At 48.4% G+C, this 23,351-nt stretch overlaps 1 protein-coding gene across 13 annotated transcripts in view; it reads left to right on the forward strand.

Moving 5' to 3' along the window:
• Positions 1-5,250: 5,250 nt before the first annotated feature.
• The window catches only part of ANKRD11 (ankyrin repeat domain containing 11), a 164,436-nt gene continuing 146,335 nt past the window's right edge, over positions 5,251-23,351 (forward strand). For all 13 annotated transcript variants that reach the window (XM_082369566.1, XM_082369561.1, XM_082369553.1 and 10 more), the window contains exon 1: positions 5,251-5,557. The gene's annotated coding sequence lies outside the window, so the exon portion shown is untranslated. The remainder of the gene's footprint in view (positions 5,558-23,351) is intronic.

Consider the following 23,351-nt stretch of genomic DNA (forward strand, 5'->3'; position numbering starts at 1 on the left):
GTGCAGGCCTGGCACGTTCACAGCTGCACCACCCTCGCCTCCAGCTAAGCCTTTCAATATGTAGATTCTACTACGTAAGAGCCCAAGACTTTTTGATTACGTGGGTTGTGTCTATTGATGTTTACCATGTTCATATCAAAACTGAGAAATGTTTAAGACACAAGAAGGCTTGTTCCTCAGCTGTCAGAGGGACGTCGCTGTCCCGCGTCATGCGTGTGCACTCAAGAGCAGAGGGAAATAGACACCTCCTAGTATTGTCAGGAAGAGAGTTTCACCTTGCTGACACCCACAGAGGGTCTTGGGGACCTCCCCCTGAACCTCGCTTTGCAAGCTGTGGTCTAAAGTAAACATGGCAATTCTTATGCAACTAGAATTATTTTTTTTACCAAAGTTATCTATGAGTGCCATACATTTTTTTTTTTTTTTTTAGCCGCACCGCGTGGCTTGCAGAGTCTTAGTTTCCTGATCAAGGATTGAACCCGGGCCTTGGGCAGTGAGAGTGCGGAGTCCTAACCACTGGACCACCCGGGAATTCCCCATGAGCATCATACATTTAACAAGGGAAGTTAGATTCAAGATTATTCTTTGGATGGACCTAGAGATATCATAGTAAGTGAAGTAAGTCAAACAGAGAAAGACAAACGTCATGTGATATCACTTACATGTGAAATCTAAAAAATGATACAAATAGACTTATTTACAAAACGAAAAGAAGATTCCTAGACATAGAAGACAAACTTACGGTTACCAAAGGGGCTGGGGGGGAGGGAGAGATAAATTAGGAGTTTGGGATTAACACATACACACTACTGTATATAAAATATCTTGTAATAACCTTTAATGGAAGAGAATCTGAAAAAGAATATGTATATGTATATATATGTATACCGAATTACTCTGCTGTACACTTGAAACTAACACAACATTGTAAATTAACTATATTTCAATTCAAAAAAAAAAGAAGACCATTAAAAAAAAAAAGTTTATTCCTTTTGGGCCCTTCTCCAGCTAAGACAACTTCAAGTACCAAGGGACAATTTGGGGAATTTGTTTTTAATGTAAAGTCTTTACTGAATTCAGCATTACTAAAAGTTTCTGAATTTACCATCCTGGAAAATAAGCACTGTAGTTAGTTGCAGAACTGGTACCAGCCAGAGGGCTGCTGTCCCATCCACCACCACCAGCAGAGCTCAGCTGTAATCTCCAAGGGCTGCTTTCCAGGGACGGCGAGGAGCACGGCCTCCCCGAAGGGACGTCTGTGGCTCTTGCACAAATCCAAGGAGAGGGGCTGCAGGCGGTGTCATGTCACTTACTTGAATGTGTCTGCCTAGCAAAGCTTCTGGCATATTCTACTCCAGTTACATTTATCACAAAACGGTGCTTCAAGTCCTGACTGTGAGTGTTAAGAGATTTTCATGTTCTGTTGTGGCTGTAACACTGTCCAGCACACAGCAGGCATCCAATCGTTTGCTGAATGAGTTCACGTTCATCTCCCAGCTGAGCAAGGCCCCTGCCTTCTGCAGCCTGAAATTCATCACATAAAACACATTGTGCAAGTGTGGGACAGCCTTTCTAGGAAAAAAGTCTTAGGAAGACATTTTTACTCTCAAGCTTCCTAGTCGGATTTGTGATGAATTCATTAAAAAAAAGAATACATCATGACATTTTGACTCTAACATGACATCAAAGCAGGTGGGACTACAGGAAAAGTACCGGGTACAGAGCTTTAAAAATTGGAGGGTGGTTCTGGTGGTCCCAAGGTCATGGGCCCCAGGAATATCTGAATACGGCTTTCTGCCACAGTTCCTCCTCCTCTTGAGGTTTTGGGGAAAACACACCACAGAGCTATGGTAACTGGAAAGCAAAACGCGTAATAATTTACTGTGAAATGAGCTTGGGTTCCAAATTCTAATGCTGAGAACGCTGGCAAGCTGGGGTCGAGCACAGGGCTGAGGCTGGGCCAGCTGGGCCCAAACCCAGATTTCAGTTCTTATCACATGGCCGCAGGGAAGAGAAAGAAGGGAGGCGCCAGACTGTGGGCCTGCTCTGGCCACTCGGCAAGGGAGAGAGGAGACCAGCAGGTGCAGCAGCCCCGCGGCTCTCCCAGGCCACGGCACAGGGGTGTGGGCGGGCAGGGGAGCGTGGAAAGGTGCTCTGTGCCATCGCCCAGGGGAGGACTAGGTAGGACGCATCATTTCTAGTCCGGGAGGGCATCCAGCATCACTGGGCCTTTCTGGAGCCATGAATGGCTTGTGTCTGGTCAACAATCAGCTCCTTTTGGTTCCAGGGACACAGACATGCTGGAGCGTGAGTGCCTTTGGCAGGAACCTGGTTTTGTTCATGGCTAAATCCACAGCTCCCAGGTCATTGCCTGGCAAGCAGTAGGCCCTGTACGAGTGTTTGCAAGATGAATCCAGGAGCTCTGGGTGGGGTGCGGATGGGCTGTGATGAACCCAATTGAGGAGCGGTATCAGAGAAGATGTCCAAGCACAGGCACTGTCGGGGCCAGGCCTTCCTGACTGGGCTGGGGGACGCTCTGGGGGCGGAGGATGGCCCCTGGACTACGTGGGTGCACGCTCTGGGTTTCACTCCAGAGCTTCCGAGTCAGAGTCTTGGGGTGCGCGCAGGTAACTGCATTAAGGAAAGCAGGCTTCCCAGGCAAGGGCTGGAGAACTACCCTTTAGGTATCAAGATCAGGAATTTGTAGATCTAATGTTTTGCTTGGCCACACGATGTTTGGCAAATTAATTCCTTTTGTTGAAATGTCCAATAAAGATTTAATTTCCAATAAAAAACTGGAAGACGTGGCAATGCTGGCTCTGGCCCAGCAGGCGGTTGGCCCCTGACCCCTGCCCTACCACCCTGCCATCGTCCGCCTTCACTAGGTCCCTGTCATTCTTCGTGTCTCTTTTCTCTGGAACCACTATGCGAGCTTCCCTGCTGGCCTCCTGTCCTGTTCACACTGTTTCAGCAGCGCTGCTCCTAGCCCTTCACTGCAGGGGCCGCTTGCAGGCTAAGACACACCCCTGTGCCCGGACGCCTTGCAGGCCCTGGCCACCTCTCTGCTGCTGTCCCCCTAGAGCCCCACAAGGAGGCCAAAGCATCTCAGATTTAACTGTACAAAACTAAGCTCTCCCCCGCCACGTCTTTCCAGCCAATGTCGATTCCATCCCAGACACCTTTCTCTTACAGCCCACAAAATCCTGCCTATTCTATCTTCAAAACACATGCCAGATCATACTGTCTCACCAGTCCAGACGTCACTGCCACCTCTTGCCAGCTCCTCTGTTGTCCATCATCTCCAGAGAGACTCTTTCTTTCTCTCTTTGGCTGCGCCAGGTCTTAGTTGTGGCCCGCAGGATCTTCGTTGCAGCACGTGGGCGTCTTGGTTGCGGCATGCGGGATACAGTTCCCTGACCAGAGATGGAACCCGGACCCCTGCATTGGGAGCGCGGAGCCTTACCCACTGGACCACAGGGAAGTCCGGCGACCCTTTCAACAGTGGGTCCCTTCACCTCCTTGGGACCTGCTGTGGCTTACTTTTCATTCAGAGTGAAATCCCAACTCTGAACTGGGACCGTCACCAGCCACTTCCCTCATCTCATTTGCTCCAACTTTGCTCTGTGCTTGTCGGGGCTCCTTCCTGCCCCCTCCTGGGGTGCTCTTCCTCAATCCACTGGCCTTGCTTCCTCACTCTGTGATTCAGCTCAAAGGTCATCTTATCTGAGTCCTTCCCCAGCCCTCATTTCTCCACATTTAATACAGGCCTTAGAATGGTGCCAGGCACACAGTAGGCACTTAAAAGCCCTCAGTGTGTTTTGAACCGATGAGTGCTATCTCTCCAGACACCACGGGAGGAGAGGTGCTGTCCCTCTCTCTACCTTAAGGACACGGGTTAGGCTGCCCCTTTGCCCAGGGCTGTCCAACAGAAATAGAATGCAGCCAGGGTATGATGTAAAATTCCCCAGTGGCCACAATTAAAAAGAAAAAAGAAACAGGTAAAATTAATTTCAACACTATATTTTATTTAATGCAACTGTCTCAAATACTATCATTTCCACATGTTGTAAATACAAAAAATTTACTTTTTTACATTCTTTTCTTCTTAGTACTAAGTCTTCCAAATCCAGTATTTTATATTCACAGCCCATGTCAACCTGGACTTGTCACATGTGGCTGGGGCGGCCTCACTGGATGTTCTCCACCACATCTTACTTGGTAGTTCTTCTTTAACCTTCTGTCAGCACCTTGAGTGTCAATACTTAAGTAGGGAAACCTGCAAGCCGCTCCCCAGACAAGACCTGATTTTCACTCAGTATTCTTAACTCCCTATACTTCTCTTTCAAAGCACTTATCACAGCCTGTAATTAGATAATTGTATGGCTATTTGATGAACTACCTGCTGTTCCTGGTCGTTCTCAGTGCCTGGCCCATAGCAGACACTCAGTAAACATTTGTGAATTAATGTATTCAATGGCTTAATTCTTTCCTTTTCTCTACTGTATATTTTTACCCATGGGTTCTGCTTCTGTGGAACTTCGCTTTGCTTCTGCCTTAGTATGTTTTCAGATTATTTCAAGGCAAATTGCCTCCTTTTTCGTATTTCCTACTTTAAATTCTCTATTTGGTTGAGATCAGTGTTTTTCTTTTTGATTTTTAGGCCGCGCCGTGCGGCTTGCGGATCTTAGTTTCCTGTAAAGAAGCAGGTCTGAGAGCTGACTCGGTTGGCGGACGGTTGGTCCAGCATCCCTTGGCCAGCGGCAGGTGCAGCCAACACAGGACGGACTCGCTGTGAGCGGACAGAGAACCGATGGCCCCAGCCCCGGGCCCTGTCCTCGCGGGCGCGCCCCCGGACCAGCTGGCGCCGCGGCCGCACCGCAACACCGCGCCTTCCAGAGTCTTCCGCCCAGACCCGCTCCCGACCGTTGCCCTCGCCGCTTCCGGCACTTGGGACGACCAATCGTCACGTCCGAAAACAAAAGACCCGCCCCCTCCGCGACGCAGGTAGCCAATCCAGCTGCTCGCTACCTCAGCGTCCCGTGCGCCTAGACGCAAGACCTTGCCCAATCCGTCCCGGGACGTGCTTCTGGTCCCGCCCCGGCCTGTGCTAGAAGCTGTCAATCTCGTCGTCCCCCGTGGCCCCGCGCGCACTTCCTTCCCGACGCCGTGACGTGCGCAGCCCTGTGCCCGACGGCGGCGGGCCAATGGCGGTGGCGGATACGGCGGGCCAATGGGAGGTAACGTCTCATGCGGCCCGCGCCGCCGCAGCCGCCGCCGGGTCCCGGAGCCAGAGGCCGCCCGAGCCGGAGCGCGATGGAGCGAGGGCCCCAGGCGGGGAGGCGCGGCCGAGCGCGCGGCCCGACGCCCCCTCAGTGAGCGCCCGACCGCCGCGGCGCAGGCCGAGGGCGGGCTCGCCTCTGCCCACCTCGCCGCCGCACCGGCGCTCGGAGCCCGCGCCGCCTTCCCGCTCGGGCCGCGGGCCGGGGACGGCCCGGGGCTGCATGGCCTCGCCCGCGCGCCGCCGCTGAGCCCTGGGCCGGAGCCGGAGCCGGAGCCGGTGAGAGCCGCGGCCGCGCGGGGGTCGGGGCGAGTGCGGGACGTGGGGTGGCCTTGCGGCCTGCAGGCCTTCCGCGCCGGGCGGAGCAGCGCAGCGGGCTTCGGCGGGCCTGGGGGCCGGGGTCCGGGGCAGCCGTGACGGGCCTCAGGGGCCTCCGGGCGGGCTTTGGTGGCGGGGGGGGGGGGATACGGGTGGGCCTGAGGGCGTGAGGGCCTGGGGGGTAGCCGGGAGGGACGACGGCGGGCTTCGGACGGGCTTGGGGGCCGGGGGCAGACGGGGGGCTCCAGGCTGGACTGGGGGGCAGACAGGGGCTGAGAGTGGGCTCTGGGTGGGCCTGGGGGGCCCAGAGGGCCGACGGGGGGCTCCGGGTGGGCCTCGGGCCCTGGGGGCCCTACCGGGGTCCTGGGATAGCCTTGAGGGGCAGAGAGAAGGCTCTGGACGGGCGGGGGCCGACGGGGGTCTTCGAGGGGCCTGAGGAGCCGACAGGGGCTCCGGGCAGGCCTGGGGGGCCGACAGGGGGCTGAGGGTGGGTTCTGGGTGAGCCTGGGCAGCCGGAGGGGCCGACGGGGCGCTCTGGGTGGGCGTGGGGACCTTGGGGTCCCGGGACAGCAGTGAGGGGCAGACGGCGGGCCGCTGGGGGCTCCGGGCGGGCCTGGGGGGCCCGGGCAGCCTTGAGAGGCCGGCCGTGGGATGTGGAGGGCCCCGGGCACCTGGGGAGTGGGGCGCCGACCTCTGACCCGCGGGAGGGGCGCCTTCGCGGTGTAGGCTGTAGTTGTTATTCCCAGCGTCCTATTATTATCGCTGTTTTGAAATGGGAGCAGGCGGCTTCGGGCTCCAAGCCGGAGGGGGAGGGCGAGCCGGGGCCCTGGAGGGAGAGGGGGCGCTGGGGCCGCAGGAGGCGCGTGGGCCCGCGGAGGGGCAGGAATGCGGGGCAGCGGTGCGGGGGTGTTTCGGGGGGAGGGTAGGCGGGACTGGGGGGCGGGTGGGAGGGAAGAGGCGGCGGCGGCTGCAACAGCAGCCCTTGGCCTCAAGGAACAATGTGAGACGTTGCCTGAAATGTTAATTTCCGTTCCTCATTTCATCATTCCCTGGCAGGGCGGTAGCTGTGAGAGCGAGTGTGTATGTGTGTGCGTGCGTGCGTGTGTGTGTGTGTATGTGTATGTATGTATGTATGTATGTAGGGTTGGCCCTGCCACATGGATTCAGTCCCCTTTCAAAGAGGGATTGTGTTGTTGAATCTTGTTATCTCTGCCATTTTGGGGGGAGTTTTAATTTTTCTTGAGAGCTGCTCTTTTCCTGGTGTCCCATCAAGGTTTTCTGCTTCTGTTGTATTTTGAAAGCTAGTCTCGTATCCAAACTTCCGAAGAGTTTTGGAAGAGGCTTTGGGAGATGAAGCTGTCCTAAGAGGGCCCCTTGCTTTCAAAACCATTTTCTTTCTAACAGTTCAGATGCAGCAGGCTTAGGTTTCATGGTTTCTGTAGGTTATGAGAAGTTTTATATTCGTTTGCAAGAACAGGACTTCTCAGCAGAGAAGTCATATTTCAGGCTTTCTTAGATGGTGAGAGGGTATTCTGAAGTGATTTTGCACAATGTCCTTAACATTCCTTTTCCACTGAGCAGTGAGAGTGCGCGCAGTTGTTGAATTGGGGGGGTGATGAGATGCTCTCAGCCAAAAGATGTAAGATGATACTGCTTGTAGAAGAAGTGCCATTGAAACAGTTACTATTTTTGGTTTGTGCAAACCCAGTCAATGGCATAACTTGGATAGTTCTAAATCAGAGACCCTGAGACTGTGTTTGATGCCTTTAGGACCTTGATTGCACTTACTCAGTGTTGCTGTCCTGGAAGACCTGGAGTTCTGTTTGTGTTTTTTAGGATGATTGCACAAGTACTCTGGTATTACTTTGTAGTTAGAAAGGAAAAAGGGAACACATCTTGCTCAACTTAGATTGTGACCCTTCATCCCCCGCCCTCCATTCAGCTGTTGTCCTCCCTCTGTGGTGTCACGCTCAGGAGCGGGCTTGCCTTTGATAGGCTGGCTCTCTGAACGGAGGAAACAAAGACCAAGTTGCTGTGACATTTTCCTCTGCTCTTTGTGTGTGCCTCTTGAGTTAGTTAAAAAGCTACCCACAGATAGTGCCAGATTTGACCCAGCTTTGAAACTTTGAAAAGATCTTTTTCTTCTAAACGTTTTTTTTTATTGTGGGAAAATATACGTAACAAAATTTACCAGAAGTTTGTTTTTAAAGGTGTCACATAGCCTTGAATTCCTCCTTTGCAGTTGTACCTTTGTGCTGCCACTGTTGGATGTTTTCCTCTGGGCGTGCTGTGGGCCAGCCATGATAATCACACTGCACAGCAGGCCTTTCATCTCTCCAAACCAGATGGGCTGCTTGTGACTAGTGGCTGTCATCTTAGCTCTAATTACAGTGTTGATACAGTGACAAGTAGAACTTTCTACAAATAGAGTTAAAGAAGCTGTGCTGTTTGTACTGGAGAAGATTTTTCAAGAGGCGTTGCGTTGCGTGCCTTGAGTTTTTAAGTACAGTTGACACAGTAAGGTTACGTTTCATCCAATATGAGAGGAGAGTTACTTTGCATAGGATGGCAATGAGCCCATCATCAACTAAATAACATAATTAGAGAGCGTCAGTAAATGCTGGTTCAGAGCATGGTCTGCATTTGTTGCCAAAATAAGTGTTTTGATCTGTCCATTCGTCCATGTAAGTCCCTTCATCTCTCAAATGTAAGTATAATGGAGGAGCTTCCTTGTATAACAAGATACTTGCTAGTTAATAGGTGCGAATGATACTGCGCTTACTGCCTGGCTGTGTGCTGGGTCAGTTCACTATTGCTGTTCAGTCAGTGCTCTGTGGGGACTGAGTTTGGCCTGTTTGATAAACTTTATACAAAAAAATCGAATGAACACAAAAGTTACTGTCTTGAAATGTTTTCATGTGTGTTCTGTTAATTTGAATTTCAAATGGAATTTCTGTGCAATTCAACTTTTTCAGTTTTATCTTAAACTCTGTGAAAGATGGCGTCGATCGCTAGCACCTGGAACGCAGGCAGTTAGAGATAATCGGTACAGAAAGCCTTTTTAAAAAGGCTTAGGAAATGATCCACTTCAACAACTCTCTGTTAATTCTTATAGAGATGTTTCTGTTTCTAAGCGGTTCTTTTTTTTGTTGTTTGATGCATCTTATTCTTGATATCTTTGCCAGAGTCAGACTCAGCTGTGTACGTAAGTGTATGTTTTTGTTAGTATTCTTCTGTGCTTTTCTTAACTCCCACTCCTCCCTCCCCATATTTAAAATTTTCTTTAAATTCACCTTTCAACCAAATAGTGTTTTGTATATATGTTAGAACTACAAGTATTATTTTTATGAAAGTGTCCCAAAGGATTATTAACTGGCCTAACCCTGATTGTGTGACCCCCCGCCCACCCCCCCCACCCCATGTCCTTCACTCAAGTTCTCTCAACTTCTCATGCTCCGGTTCCATTGGCCTTTCATTTCCTAGGTGACCCTCTGCCTGGACCAGGGTCTTGCTGAATGTCCATCGTTGTCTCCCTTGCAAATCCTCCCCTCCCCTCCCCCCGACATCAACACAGTAGATCAAATGTGTGATCGCAGGGCTCTAAGCTGAATGAAGAGAGGCACGGTCTCTTTGTCACCCAGGGCCCAGCCTAGGCATAACTCTGGGCTTAGAATTGGCTCAGGAAGTATTTGTTGAATTGTTTAAAGGCAATGTATGCAAGTGTTTGAGAAATTTTGAAAGGACATACTTAGGATCATGAACATTTATTTGATTGACTAGGAATTACGCTATGTACACTTTAGCCATTTTCCTATTTGTTGTTATTACAAGTTTACTTGCGAAAGGTGTGGGGCATGGCTTTTAAAATTGGCACAGGACGAGAGAGAAAGGAAATAATTAAACGAACGGTTGTCTTTGTGGAAGAAGAAGAATGCTTTCTGTGAAAGCAGCTTTAGTAGGACTGCCGTGTGGGGGCCACAGTCAGAGGCTCGCCAAGTGTAGTTTGCTGCTGCAGCTCGTGGTGATGAGAACTTCAAGCACCTCTGGCCACGTGTCATGTGAACAGTATGGAGTCTTTTGAAAGGTTTAGCATTTTCTGATTTATGTTTTCTATTTCCTAAGCGCTTGTAATAAAAAAGGCCAAAGCAATATAAATTCTCCAGAATGGAGGCGGGCCCCTTAACATTTTTGCCTCACCCCTGCCCAGTTTTGGCACTTTAAATATTTATTTATTTATTTATTTATTTTTATTTATTTATTTTTGGCTGCATTGGGTCTTCGTTGCTGTGCATGGGCTTTACGTTGGGGAGAGAGGGGGCTACTCTTCATTGCGGTGCGCGGGCTTCTCTTTATGGTTGTTTCTCTTGTTGCGGAGCACGGGCTCTAGGCACGCAGGCTTCAGTAGTTGTGGCACGTGGGCTCAGTAGTTGTGGTTCGCGGGCTCTAGAGCGCAGGCTCAGTAGTTGTGGCACATGGGCTTAGTTGCTCCACGGCACGTGGGATCTTCCCGGACCAGGGATCAAACCCGGGTCCCCTGCATTGGCAGGTGGATTCTTAACCACTGCGCCACCAGGGAAGTCCCTAGTTTTGGCATTTTAATGAAGAAAAAAAAAAAAATCTCTTTGGGGGGAATACACCAAAATGGAGTTGTGTGTTATTTTTTTCCCCCTTATGTTTCTGTTCTCTAAAATTTAAAAGATGAAACATATATTTGGGAAAAGGTTGTTATTGAAAAGCCTAGTCGTGGGTATAATTTGGGTGATAAAGACTTGAGTTCTTGGTTTAGATAACAGTAGATTTGTGTGGTTTTAACATTTTAGGTGGTAATGAGTGAGGGGAATTGGTGGTTGTTGAAAACGTTTAAAGACATCATTCTAGAACTTGAGATATCCTGCAGTTCAAACTCTGGTCCTTTGAATAAAGAGTTAAGTGGGTTTTCAATATGAAAATAGAAGTCTGGTCTATTAATATAGCTCAGATTTTTCCGAGGCTGAAAGGACTGAAAATCCTTCTGTGATGCCCCCTCCGCAGCCAGGATGGAGGTAGGTGGCCATCGGGAGCGGTGCTGTCTGAGTTTGAGCGTCCTTGCTACTGGCTGAGGGCGAGACCCACGTGTCCAGTCCTGCCTTTGGCATCTGTGCAGTGAATTATTTATTATCCTGAAAATCTGTAGGTGCTCTTTCTCCACTTGCAAAGAAACCAGTGTGCACCTCTTCACAAAATAAGAATGTTGGCCTTTGCTCAACTTAAAACATTTTTGATCACTTAGGTCAAAGAAAAGTATTTTGTCAGGGTTAAATAAAATTCATAAAATCCCCCCTTCTTCAGTTACCTGTTTAACTAAAAAAAAAAATGTGACCTTTAAGAATGGCTGGGATTGAAATTTAACTTGTAAATGCTTAATAGCTTTGTGATATCAGAGATGACTTTTCATCTAAAATGCAGCAAATAGACTTTTCTCAGCTCATTAGTAGTGTCCCTTTCCCCCTTCCAGTGGCAGTCTTCAGACCCAGAATGCGAATGTCCTGGAATAATGAACGTTTCTAAATAATGAGAACATTTTGGGAAGGTGCTTTGTTCATAAGGTTTGGGCTAAAGTTATGAATAGTGGGTTTTTTGTTTTTTTTTTTTTTTAACTACATTCATATCCAGTAAAATAAAAAAGATTTTCATTTAATTCTCGGTGATAATGTAGACTTGAGAATATTATGGCTGTACTGTGTAAACTTATCGAAAATAGAGAGCATGAGAAAAGCAGAGAAGCACCTTATTACTCTTAAGAAATTAAGCCTTGCTGGTATGTACCATGTTTCTAAATGCGGTTTTACATCCTGTAAAACAGGAAGTAAAAATAAAAAAACAACAAAACCCCAAAGCAGCACTCTTGAAGGAATTAACTTTAAAAAAAATTACTAAAACACTTGACTAATTAAAGGATGTGCAGAACACTATAAGAAATCTTGCCTTTTTGGATGCTTACAGAGGAGAAAAGCCAGTCTTTTTTTTTTTTTTTTAATAACTTTATTTTTGGCTGCGTTGGGTCTTTGTTGCTGCACGCGGGCTTTCTCTAGTTGCGGCGAGCGGGGGCTACTCTTCGTTGCGGTGCGTGGGCTTCTCACTGCGGTGGCATCTCTTGTTGCGGAGCACGGCCTCTAGGCGCGCGGGCTTTAGTAGTTGTGGCTCGTGGGCTCTAGAGCGCAGGCTCAGTAGTTGTGACGCACGGGCTTAGTTGCTCCACAGCATGTGGGATCTTCCCGGACCAGGGCTCAAACCCATGTCCCCTGCACTGGCAGGCAGATTCTTAACTACTGTGCCACCAGGGAAGTCCTGAAAAGCCAGTCTTTAGGGGTCTGAAACTATAGCCCTCAGGTGATTCTGATTTCAAAGAATTTTTAGACTTTGTGAAATCTTTCTTTGCTGAGGTGTATGATTTTTTCCGTTTAGCTTTAGCTTACCTACATAGGTATTTTTATTACTTTGAGAAGAGTCCATCTGGAATTTGAAGTGTTTTAGTTTAGAGGTTAATATATTAAATATGCTAAAGCTCAGAATGTTTTCTTATGGGAAAAATTTTCCCTAAATACTTGGGAAAGGTGATCTTTGAATTGTGTCTCTTATCTTTTAGTATGAAGCTTAGAAAAGTGATATGTGCTTTCACTCACAGCTGAAGTAGTTTTCAGCAGATATAACCTTAAGGAGATTTACATGTGAACTTTGTTTTTCTTTGGTGAAGTGATCAGATCTGTTTCTGCTGAACCTGGGTTCTCATCAGATGACTAACTTTTTAAAGAAGACTGTTTAAGCAATAACTCTAATCTTTAAAAAAAAAAAAGATATTTAAGCAAAGACTAAGGGCACAATGAAGTTTTAGAACACTGGGGAGGGAATCTCTTAGAATTTAACCCACAGCATCTCGTTTTCCTCGCCTTGATAGTTTTCTTCTGGGCTCCAAATATGTTGTCCAGAGGGAGATGGGAAACTGAAGGGAGATGGGGGATTTGAAGAGGTACCACAGGAGGGTGTGAAGGTTGGAAGGAAGACATGCTCTCTCACAATCTGGAGAAACCCTTGTGGTTTTTATATTTCAGTGCTGTCACTGTTTTCTATGGCTGCTATAACAAATGACCAGAAATTTAAAGGCTTACAACAATACAGATTTTTTCTTATTTACAGTCCTGCAATTTAGAAGCCTGGCATGGATCGTGCTAGGCTGAAGGCAAGGTGTCGGCAGGGCTGGTTCCTTCTGAAGGCTCCACGGAGACTGCATTTCCTTGCCGCTTCCATCTTTTGGAGGCTCTTCACATGGCCCCTTCCTCCATGTTTGAAGCCAGCAACCTTGTGTCTCTCTGACCTTCTTCGGAGGTGGTTTTGTTTTGTTTTTAAAACACAGCACGTTTATTTAAACTGTTACTTTTCATAACTCATTGGAACTTATCACAGGTCAATATCTTCATTCTGTTACCTTAGTGGGTACATTCATTAGTGTTATGTAAACCTTCGTATAAAATTAAAGAATTAAAAGAACAGCTAAGAACGTAGCTCTCTTCTGACTCTCTTCGGCCTCCATCTTCCACTGTGAAACACCCTTGTGATTCTGTGGGGTTCACCTGGATGATGCAGACTCATCCCCCGTCTGCTGATGAGTAGCCTGAGATATCTAGAGGCTCTGGGGGTTAGGACGTGGACCCCTTGGGGACGTTATTCTGCCAGCCACACCGGGAGTCCACGGTGCTGTCGTAACACGTGAGGTGGGGCCAGGTCGGTGTGCAGCAGGCTCTGGCGCTTGGCCTTGGTTCCCCAGAACTGTTTTGGCTCTTGGAGAGACTCAGTGCCGTCCATCAGCCAGCATAATTTGGCATTGATAGGGGATTAGTGGATATGGTGGAAACACATGTCCTGGACAAGGTTTTGTTTTATTTTTTAATTTTTATTTTCTTTTTAATTTTTATTTTATTTTTAATTTTTTTGGCTGCGCTGCATGGCATGGGGGAACTTAGTTCCCTGACCAAGGATTGAACCCACGCCCCCTGAAGTGGAACTGTGGAGTCTTTACCTTTGGACTGCCGGGGAGGTCCCAAGGTCTTGTTTTAAATAAATGTTTATTTTGGAATAATTTTAGATATACAGCAAAGTTGCAAAAGTAGTACAGAGAGTTCCATTATATTCTTTACCGAGGTCCTCTAAGGTTAACATTTTACGTAGCAGTGGTAAGGTTGGCCAAACTAAGAAATTAGCATTGGGACTTCCCAGGTGGCGCAGTGGTTAAGAATCCGCCTGCCAATGCAGGGGACACAGGTTTGAGCCCTGGTCCAGGAGGATCCCACATGCCGCGGAGCAACTAAGCCCTGTGCCACAACTAGTGAGCCTGTGCTCTAGAGCCCTCGAGCCACAAATACTGAGGCTGCGAGCCGCAAGTACTGAAGCCCATGCACCTAGAGCCCATGCTCTGCAACAAGAGAAGCCACAGCAGTGAGAAAGCCCGTGCACAGCAATGATGACCCAACGTGGCTGAAAATTAAAAAAAGAAAAATTAGCATTGATGCGTTATACTGTTAATTGAATCCCAGATTCGTTTAGATTTCACTTGTTTCCCACTAACGTCCTTTCACTGCTCCAGGATCACACATGGCATTTAGTTGCCTGTCTCCTTGGTCTCCTCCTATCTGTAACAGTTTTTCGGTCTTTTCCTTGTTTTTCATGACCTTGGCAGTTGTGAAGAGTACAGTCTTTGTTTTTTCTGTCTTTGTAACCATTCACCCATTTGGCACAGTTGTAAAGCAACTGTGTATAGGCAGTTGTGTAGCTGACTTCTGGTTTCTCTGACTGCTTTCCTGAATGTGGCCTGCTGTATACGGGGAGAACAGTTTGGTGTCTTTTTGTGACTGGAATGCGTAACATGCTTTAGGGAGGGGCTTCTAAGACTAAACAGACAGCTTTCCCCACGTCCCACTGACTTAGTCAGATGTTTGTTGGTTGCTCACTGTGTGCAGGGCTGTGTGGGGGAAGCGCAAAGATGAGGGCAAGGTGTGGGGCAGGAACTGCACGCGGGGGCGAGGGCATTTCTGGCTCCGGGTCTGGGGGGTGATGCAGGAAGTGCTCTGGAAGCATGGTGGGCGTCGGTGGGCGTGCAGAGGGCAGGGTCAGGCCGGAAGGCTCTGGACAAGGGCCAGGAGGGCGGGTTGTAACGTGAGAAATGTCAGCTTGGCCTGTTTGAACACGGAGCCCATGAAAGGAGATGGTAGCAGATGAAGCCAGGGAAACGGAGTACAGCCCGAGTGTGTGGGACTTAGGATGAGGGCCCTGGCCATGGCCTGCTGAGGGACGGCAGAGGCCGTGCGTGGGGTCTGCTGGTGCCAGCAGAAGGCCAGGGCCTGGCGATGCCTGAATCTGGGCTGCCAGGAGAGGGGTGGCGTCTAGGGCTTGGGTGGAGGGAGTGAGCGCCAGCCAGGGCGGCCACTGCTCATGAGGGGCCCCTGCCTTGTCTTCTGGCCTGTTCTTTCAGCCCCACCATCCTCTGCTTTTGGATGATGTCTGGTTTAGAAAGGTCTTAGTGGAAACTGTTACAAGAAGTGGGAACACCATTTTCTAGGGAAATGCATGATGAGCAGTAGAAATGGGTGATGGGATTGAGATTTTGTTGTAGGAATGATGCCTGACTTCGAATGACTGGCAGAGATGCCGTCCCAGGGAAGTGACTGAGGAGTGAAGTGTGTCTGCCGGAGCCTGGCCTGAGGCGAGGCTGGGAGGGCCTCCCATCGAGGCCGCCCTCAGAGCACCTGGGGATCTTGAGAGTGGGCTGCCTGGACAAGATGTGAAGACTTTATTTATTTGGTTGCACCGGGTCTTAGTTGTGGCAGGCGGGTTCCTCAGTTGTAGCTCCAGGGCTTCTTAGTTGCGGCAGGCGGGCTCCTCAGCTCTGGCATGCGGACTCTTAGTTGCGGCATGCATGTGGGATCTAGTTCCCTGACCAGGGATTGAACCCGGGCCCCCTGCATTGGGAGCGCGGAGTCTTATCCACTGTGCCACCTGGGAAGTCCCTGCTGACAAGTGTTGATGTAAATACTTGAGGGTCAGCTGAGAGGGATGGCCAGTTATATAAAAGGTCCCCTGCCTTGTGGAGCTGTGACAGACCCAGGCACCCCAGTCTCTGGTGCTTGTCCCCTGCAGGGAGGAGTGGGCAGCTCCCCAGGAGCCTGTGATTGGCTCCTACAGGTCTTATTCCCAGACAGTTAAACTGCAGGCCAAGGAGAGTAGCTCTGAGTCTGGGTAGGAGGGGCTAGAGAACTTGAAGCTGGAGAAGCAGCCTTCGGTGAAGGCGTGAAGGCGGGTGGGTGGAGAGGAGAAAGGCCACGATATCTTAGGCTTTTCTTGCACGTCTGTTTTGTATTTCCCATAGTTCTATGCACATGTTGTGCATGTATGATCAGATACCTAGTCAGTATTTGCCTGAAAGACGGATCTTAAAAGTTAGGCTCTAGGCTGAGGAAGGAGTGGCACCTGGCAGGAGATACAGAGCCCTGTGTGCCTGGAGCTCGTCGTCCAGTGAAGGTGCGCCTGCTCGCCTGAGAGTAGGTGCGGTTTGCTTCAGCCCTTCAGAACGGAGCCTCTGTCCTGCTTTGTCACTGCATGCTTGTCATGTGCTGTGTCACGAGGACTTTGTCCTTTGGTTGGACTGTGGGCGGCAGCAGTTACGCTCAGGGCGTCTGGCCCTGGAGCCTTCAGCGGGGGATGGTCTCTAGGCTTTACTGGGCCAGCAGTACAGTCAGGGCCCTGAATTGCATGCAGTCTAATTGCAGATGGAGAGATAAACGGAGAGCAGAAGTGGATGTTTTGGGCCGCTTGGCTGTGTGGTGCTTGGCTTTGAACGTTCACTCTCACTTAAACGCTCGTAGCTCTCCCAAGTCCCTTTGTTACCACCCCTCCATAACATTAAAGCATTTCACCTGCTGACAACTGCCCTGCACCTGAGGGAGAGAACAAGTTGCTATAGTTGTTTTTGTGACCCTGACTGCAGTGTTTGATGGCTGCCCCATTACCACCGGGATGGGGGATCGGGGATGGGGCAGGGACTCAAGTGGCTTCGCTACTCTCTGGCCTTTTCTCACCCTCCCCGAGGCTGGCCTGGTACTGTTTCTTTGTCCAGGGATGCTTTTGAGAGCTAAGAGGGTTCTGTAAAAATAACTTAAGATTAATGGGCGAAGGCTACTTGGTTTCCAGGTGTTTGCAAGTGGGCTGTTGGTTTAAGAAGAGAAACAGTCTGTGCTCCCCTCATTCTCAGACTCTGTTCTTTCTGAGTTGCTTGCAGGTTGCAGTCCTGAGAGCAGTAAATAACAGCTGCAGGGGTGCCAGGTATCTACTACTGGGGGGGCCAAGCTTCACCGCATCCCTCTTAGGGGAGACTGGAAGTGGGTTGTGGGCCTCTAAAAGGAGGCGGAGAGATTTGTAGCAAACAGACTAATGTTGATGAGTTTATTTCCTGCGTGGCCTGGTGTCTGGGTGTTTAACTCCAGCCCACACCTCTGTTTACAGGGCAGCCACTTGAGAGTTGGAACGAGGACCTGTGTCCTCATCAAAAGCTAGGGTACTTTCTAAACTTCCCACATAAATAGTATCTTTCGTTAGTGGCTACATTTCCTAAACTGTAGCTTTACTGCTGAAAATATAACTAACTTGTCACCTAATAAGATTTAGAGGTGATAGTCACATAGATGAGACTCAGCGTGCATGACTTTTTTCCCTTGAAATAAATTCACAGTTTGACTTGGAAGCCTAGCATGTAATTCAGAGAAGTAAGCCCTCATTGTTAATTGTTGATACTGTCTGCTGAATAGATTCTCCTGGTATTGTCACTGCATCAAAGGGGAGAAAAGGCTCTCCTGGCCCCCCTCACAGGGGAGAGCACGCCAGTTTCCTCGCCCAGAGGCCCCTGTGCGCTGGGGGCCCAGGTAGGTAGAACTGTGGTGTGGGTGAGGCGGTGCTGGTAGGTTTCATTCCCATGGGCCTCTCTTGCAAATGTTACAAACTGATTACATAACGAAAACTACTCTTTGGGATGTAAAATGTAAAAGTCAAGTTCGTTCTAGAGGTTAGTGAATTTATATTAATAATTCGATTAACAAAAGAAAACCATTACCAAAGTGAACAGAAAACCTATGGAGTTGGGAGAAAATACTTGTAAACCATGTATCTGATAAGGAGTTAATATCCAAAATACAAAAAAGAGCTCATACAACTCAATAGCAAAAAGCCAAATAACCCAAATAAAAAAATGGGAAGGGACCTGAGTAGACATTTTCCCAAAGAATATAATGAATCACGAACAGATAACATGAAAAGATGCTCGTCATCACTAATCATCAGGGAAATGCCAATCAAAACCACAGTGAGGGCTTCCCTGGTGGCGCAGTGGTTGAGAATCTGCCTGCCAATGCAGGGGACACGGGTTCGAGCCCTGGTCTGGGAAGATCCCACATGCCGCGGAGCGACTAGGCCTGTGAGCCACAACTACTGAGCCTGCGCGTCTGGAGCCTGTGCTCCGCAACAAGAGAGGCCGCGATAGTGAGAGGCCCGCGCACTGCGATGAAGAGTGACCCCCACTTGCCGCAACTACAGAAAGCCCTCGCACAGAAATGAAGACCCAACACAGCCATAAATAAATAAATGAAATTTAAAAAAACAAACAAACAAAAAAAAACCACAGTGAGATATCATCTCATACCTGTCAGAGTGGCTATTATCAAAAAGACAACTAACAAGTGTTGGTGAGGACGTGGAGAAAAGGGAAACCTCCTACACTGTTGGTGGGAATGTAAATTGGTGCAGCCCCTATAGAACCAATATGGAGGTTCCTCAAAAAATTAAAAATAGAACTACCATATGGGGACTTGCCTGGTGGTCCAGCGGGTAAGAATCTGCGCTCCCAATGCAGGTGGCCTGGGTTCGATCCCTGGTTGGGGAACTAGATCCCACATGCATGCCGCAACTAAGAAGTCTGTGTGTCGCAAGTAAAAGATCCTGCGTGCCGCAACTAAGATCTAAATCAATCAATAAGTCAGTCAATCAAATAACTGCCATAAGATCCAGCAATTTCACTCCTGGGTACTTATCTTAAGGAAATGAAAACACTAGTTTGAAAAGATACATGCACCTCCATGTTCATTGAAGCATTATTTACAATAGCCAAGGTATAGAAACAACTTAAATGTCTGTTGATAGATGAATGGATAAGGAAAATGTGGTACATATATACAATGGAATATTATTCAGCCATAAAAAGGAGGAAATCTTGCCATTTGCAACCACATGGATGAACCTTGAGGGTATTATATAAGTGAAGTAAGTCAGAGAAAGACAAACATTGTATGATCTTACTTACATGTGGCATCTAAAACAAAAGAAAACAAAACACTAAACTCAGAAAAAGAGATGAGACCAGAGGCAGAGAGTGAGGAGAGGGGAATTAGAGGAAGGTGGTCAAAAGGTACAAACTTCCAGCTATAAGACAAATAAGTCCTGGGGGTGTGGTGCACCACTTGGTAGCTATAGCTGCCACTGCTGAACAGTCTGCAGGAGAGTTGTTAGGAGACTAAATCCTAAGTCCTCATGAAAAGGAGAAAGGTTGTTTTCCTTTTCTCTCCTTTTGTTTTTATTGTATCTGTATGAGAAGATGGATGTCAGCTGAACCTGTGGCAATCATTTCACAATGTATGTTCATCAACCCATCTGGCTATACACCTTAAATTTATACAGTGATGGAAGTCAATTATTTTTCAGTAAAACAGGAAAAGAATACAGAAGTTCACTACAAGATCTAGTCTGGGAGTGCCGTTGAAACCTCCTGCACAGGGTGAGGCCCTTCAGCGCTCTGCTGCCCCCCACCGTCCCCATGGTGCCCCACGACCACTCTGCCCCTGCCCAGTCCTTGTTGCTGGCATGTTAGTATGTCTGTACATGCATTCACTTAAAAAGATAAAAGGTAAACACAAATAGTTCATAAACGGCGTTTATACAAAAGCAAATATCAAGTGCTGGTTAATCTAGGGAAGTAGGCTGCTTTAAATAGCCTTCAGTTTCATTAAAAGTCACTTCTGAGTAGTGAGATATTTTTTGTTATCAGGTCATATTTGTTTCTTGCAGGAGCAAACCTGCCTTCTAGTGACCCTACACTTTCCCGAGGTTGGTTATCTGACACCAAAACCCTTAAGGACTGATCCTCCAGGGACTGAGTGTTGGGTGGGGACACATGGGGAGCAGGGGACGCGGTATCCATGCAGTTACCAGTGGTGGGATGTTTACCTGATTGGAGTCATTGAATGCAAGGGCTCAAGTGTGTCACTGTGGGACGTCTCAGTTCAGGCACGTTGAGCTTTCCAGGCTACCTCATCCTGGAAAACTTCAGAATAATCAAGGTTTCGTTCTGTTGAGGTGTGGTCCTTTGAGGTTACAGTTATAGTTATAATAAGGGGTTTTCACTAAGCATCCAGAATTGTTGATGACAAAGGTAGGAAGCAGCTGCTGCTTGTTGGCAGACTTTACCAGGAGTGGGTGCACGTGAGCGCCGCTCTCCACCAGCCGCGGTGGAAGGGAGTGGGCCAGGGTGCAGCCCCCCGCCGGTGTGACTGTCCTGTCAGCAGGGACGCTGCTCGCTGCTCGTGGGGGCAGGACATCCAGGTTGCTTCCAGGGGGCAGCCAGGCCGTGAGTTGCCATGTGGGATGCAGGCAGCAAGTTGGTTAAGGGTGTAGGGTCTGTCTTTTCTACTGAGGTATTTGGGATAAGATGTCTTATTTTTAGACAGATTTGAGGGATTTCAAAAGAAAAATCAACTCCAGAACTTTGGTTTTACTTACCTTCCAGTTTTTGTCTATCCCTCTCTTTCATTTTTGCAGTTAGAGTGTGCATTAGGGTGATTGTTCACATGTGCCCTCCAGTTTGTCAGACTTGGCCGTAAAAGTAAGGTCCTCAAGTCATGGGGACCTGCCGGCCCTGAGAGCCCCGCGTGTGCTGCTCCCCAGAATCCACATGCAGGCTGGCCAAGCAGGCCACCGCTGCTGCTGTGCTCTGTCCTGGGTGTCCTGATAAAGACTGAACTTAAGTTAGGAACTCTTCCCGAAAGGGGCAGATGCAGCATCAGCTTATCAAGCGCTCCCCATAGTAAGCCATTTTCCCCCCTTAGATTCTTTGGAAGCCATAATAAATTGGAAATAGAAGAATACATACCAAGAAACAAATATGAGGTCTAATTTATTTATTTATTTATTTATTTATTTATTTTTGGCTGTGTTGGGTCCTCGTTCCGTGCGAGGGCCTTCTCCAGTTGCGGCAAGCGGGGGACACTCTTCATCGCGGTGCTGGGGCCACTCTTCATTGCAGTGCGCAGGCCTTTCACTATCGCGGCCCCTCCCGTTGCGGGGCACAGGCTCCAGACGCGCAGGCTCAGTAGTTGTGGCTCACGGGCCCAGTCGCTCCGCGGCATGTGGGATCTTCCCAGACCAGGGCTCGAACCCGTGTCCCCTGCATTGGCAGGCAGATTCTCAACCACTGCGCCACCAGGGAAGCCCGAGGTCTAATTTTTAACATTTAAAATATATCAGCCATATTTAATATTTCCGAAACTCTTTTACTGTGACCTGTTTTCCCATGGAGCACAATTAATCATATTCAAAGATGTACAATCACCAGTGTTGTGAAAACTTGGTGAAGGAAGAAAGAAAAGAAATGCAAGTTGGAGAGAGAAAGGAATTCTGGCTCTGTGCCCACAGTTCCCCTACATCCAGGGAGGTCAGGGTACAGTAATTGGAGGCAGTCATTCCTGGTCCTCCTTATCAAGGATGTTTTCATGTTTCTTACTCGTGGGTAAGCACTTTGTATCTGGCATGTGGATTCAGTGAAGAGGTATCTTCAGCTGTAGTGGAAACAAGCTTGTTAGGAAAGGGGGGACCCTCGTCTTAGGTACTGTAGCACTGAACCGTGTTTTCTGGGAGTGGCTTAGGAAGCTCTTGCATACTGTGTTGAGTTTGCCTTTTATGTGTTCATATTTAGCTGCAGTCCTCTCTAGGCACTCTTTGATGTAGAGTTGGGGGTGTTACCTTGATCTATATGTTCTTAAACTTTTCTCATCCTTCTTTTATTGTGATAAAATGTAAATAACATAAAATTGACCATTTTAACCACTTTTAAGTGTCCAATTCAGTGGCATTAATTACATCCACACTGTTCTTATGACCATTACTACTATCTGTTTCAGAACTCTTTCACCTTCCCTCACGGAAGCAGTCTGTCCACAGAGACCCCTGGACATGGACTCGGCATATTTACCCTTTTGTGCCTGGCCTCTTTTGCTTAGCGTGATGTTTTCATGGTTCATCCATATTGTAGCATTATTTCTTTCCTTGTTAAGGCTGAACTGTATGTATATAACAAGTTTTGTTTATCCATTTCTCCGTTGACGGATGGTTAGGTTTCCATGTTTTGGCTATTGTAATGCTGCTGTGAACATGGGTGTGCGAATATCTCTTCAAGTTCCTGCTTTCAGTTTTTTGGGTGCACACCCAGAAGTGGGATTGGTGGATCATATGGTGATTCTATGTTTAACTTTTTGAGGAACTGCCGGAGTGTTTTCCACAGCAGCTATACCAGTAACACTTTTATTTTTTAAAGGAACACTCGTTTTTGACTTTTTGTTATAAAGTGCAGAAAAGAGGACAGAATGGTAAAGTGAACATCCCGTGTATCAGATTTAATAGTTAGCATTTTGCCATGTTTGCTTTATTATTATTTTGTTGAAGTATTTTACCCTTTTTAAAAAAATCTTTTTGGGCGCGCCGTGGCATGTGGGATCTTAGTTCCCTGACCAGGGATTGAACCTGTGCCCCGTGCGTTGGAAGCACAGTCTTTTTTTTTTTTTTTTTGAATACATATGTATTTATTTATTTGGCTGTGTCGGGTCTTAGTTGCGGTACGTGGGGTCTTCGTCGTGGCATGCGAGATCTTTTGTTGCAGCGTGCAGGCTCTTCGTTGTGGTGCACGGGCTTCTCTAGTTGCGGCGAGCTTCTCTAGTTGCGGCATGCGGGCTTCTCTCTAGTTGTGGCGTGAGGGTTTTCTCTCTCTAGTTGTGGCTCGTGGGCTCCAGGGCACGTGGGCTCTGTAGTTCGCGGCATGAGGGCTCAGTAGTTGTGGCACACGGGCTTAGTGGCCCCGCGGCATGTGGGATCCCCAACCAGGGATCGAACCTGGGTCCCCTGCATTGGGAGCACAGATTCTTACCCACTGGACCACCAGGGAAGTCCCTCATACCTAGCGTAAAGAGTATTTTTAGTTGATTTTGTAAGTACCTCTTATTAGTCCAGCAAACTTGAGCGCAAAAAATGAAGGTTTTAGTTTTTCTCCAGTTTTTTAACATGAGAATTTTCAGAACTATGGAGAGGCAGGAAGAGCACCGTGATCACCCACATGCTACCATCTGGGTTCAGCGCTTGCTAAGTTTGCCCTGTTTGCTTCGTCTGTGGGTGTGCGTGCTACCCTACAATTTGGAAGCAAGATGTAGCCTCCTGACACGTCCCCCTCAGGAGCGCCTTCAAAAAATGACAGTCTCCTGTGAGCAGCAGCGTTGTGCGCCGTGGGACAGCCTGCGGGACCGCGCTCAGGTCCTGGCGGACTCCATCCTGTGTTCGCACCTTTCCTTTGGGTCTTCAGCGTCAGCCTCCCTCTTTGTTTCTTCTTCCTGAATTGAGACCAGTCACCGTAGATGGAAGGGCA

Source organism: Balaenoptera borealis (assembly GCF_965194805.1).
Source record: "Balaenoptera borealis genome assembly, chromosome: 19".
NCBI classification, from domain to species: Eukaryota; Metazoa; Chordata; class Mammalia; order Artiodactyla; family Balaenopteridae; genus Balaenoptera; species Balaenoptera borealis.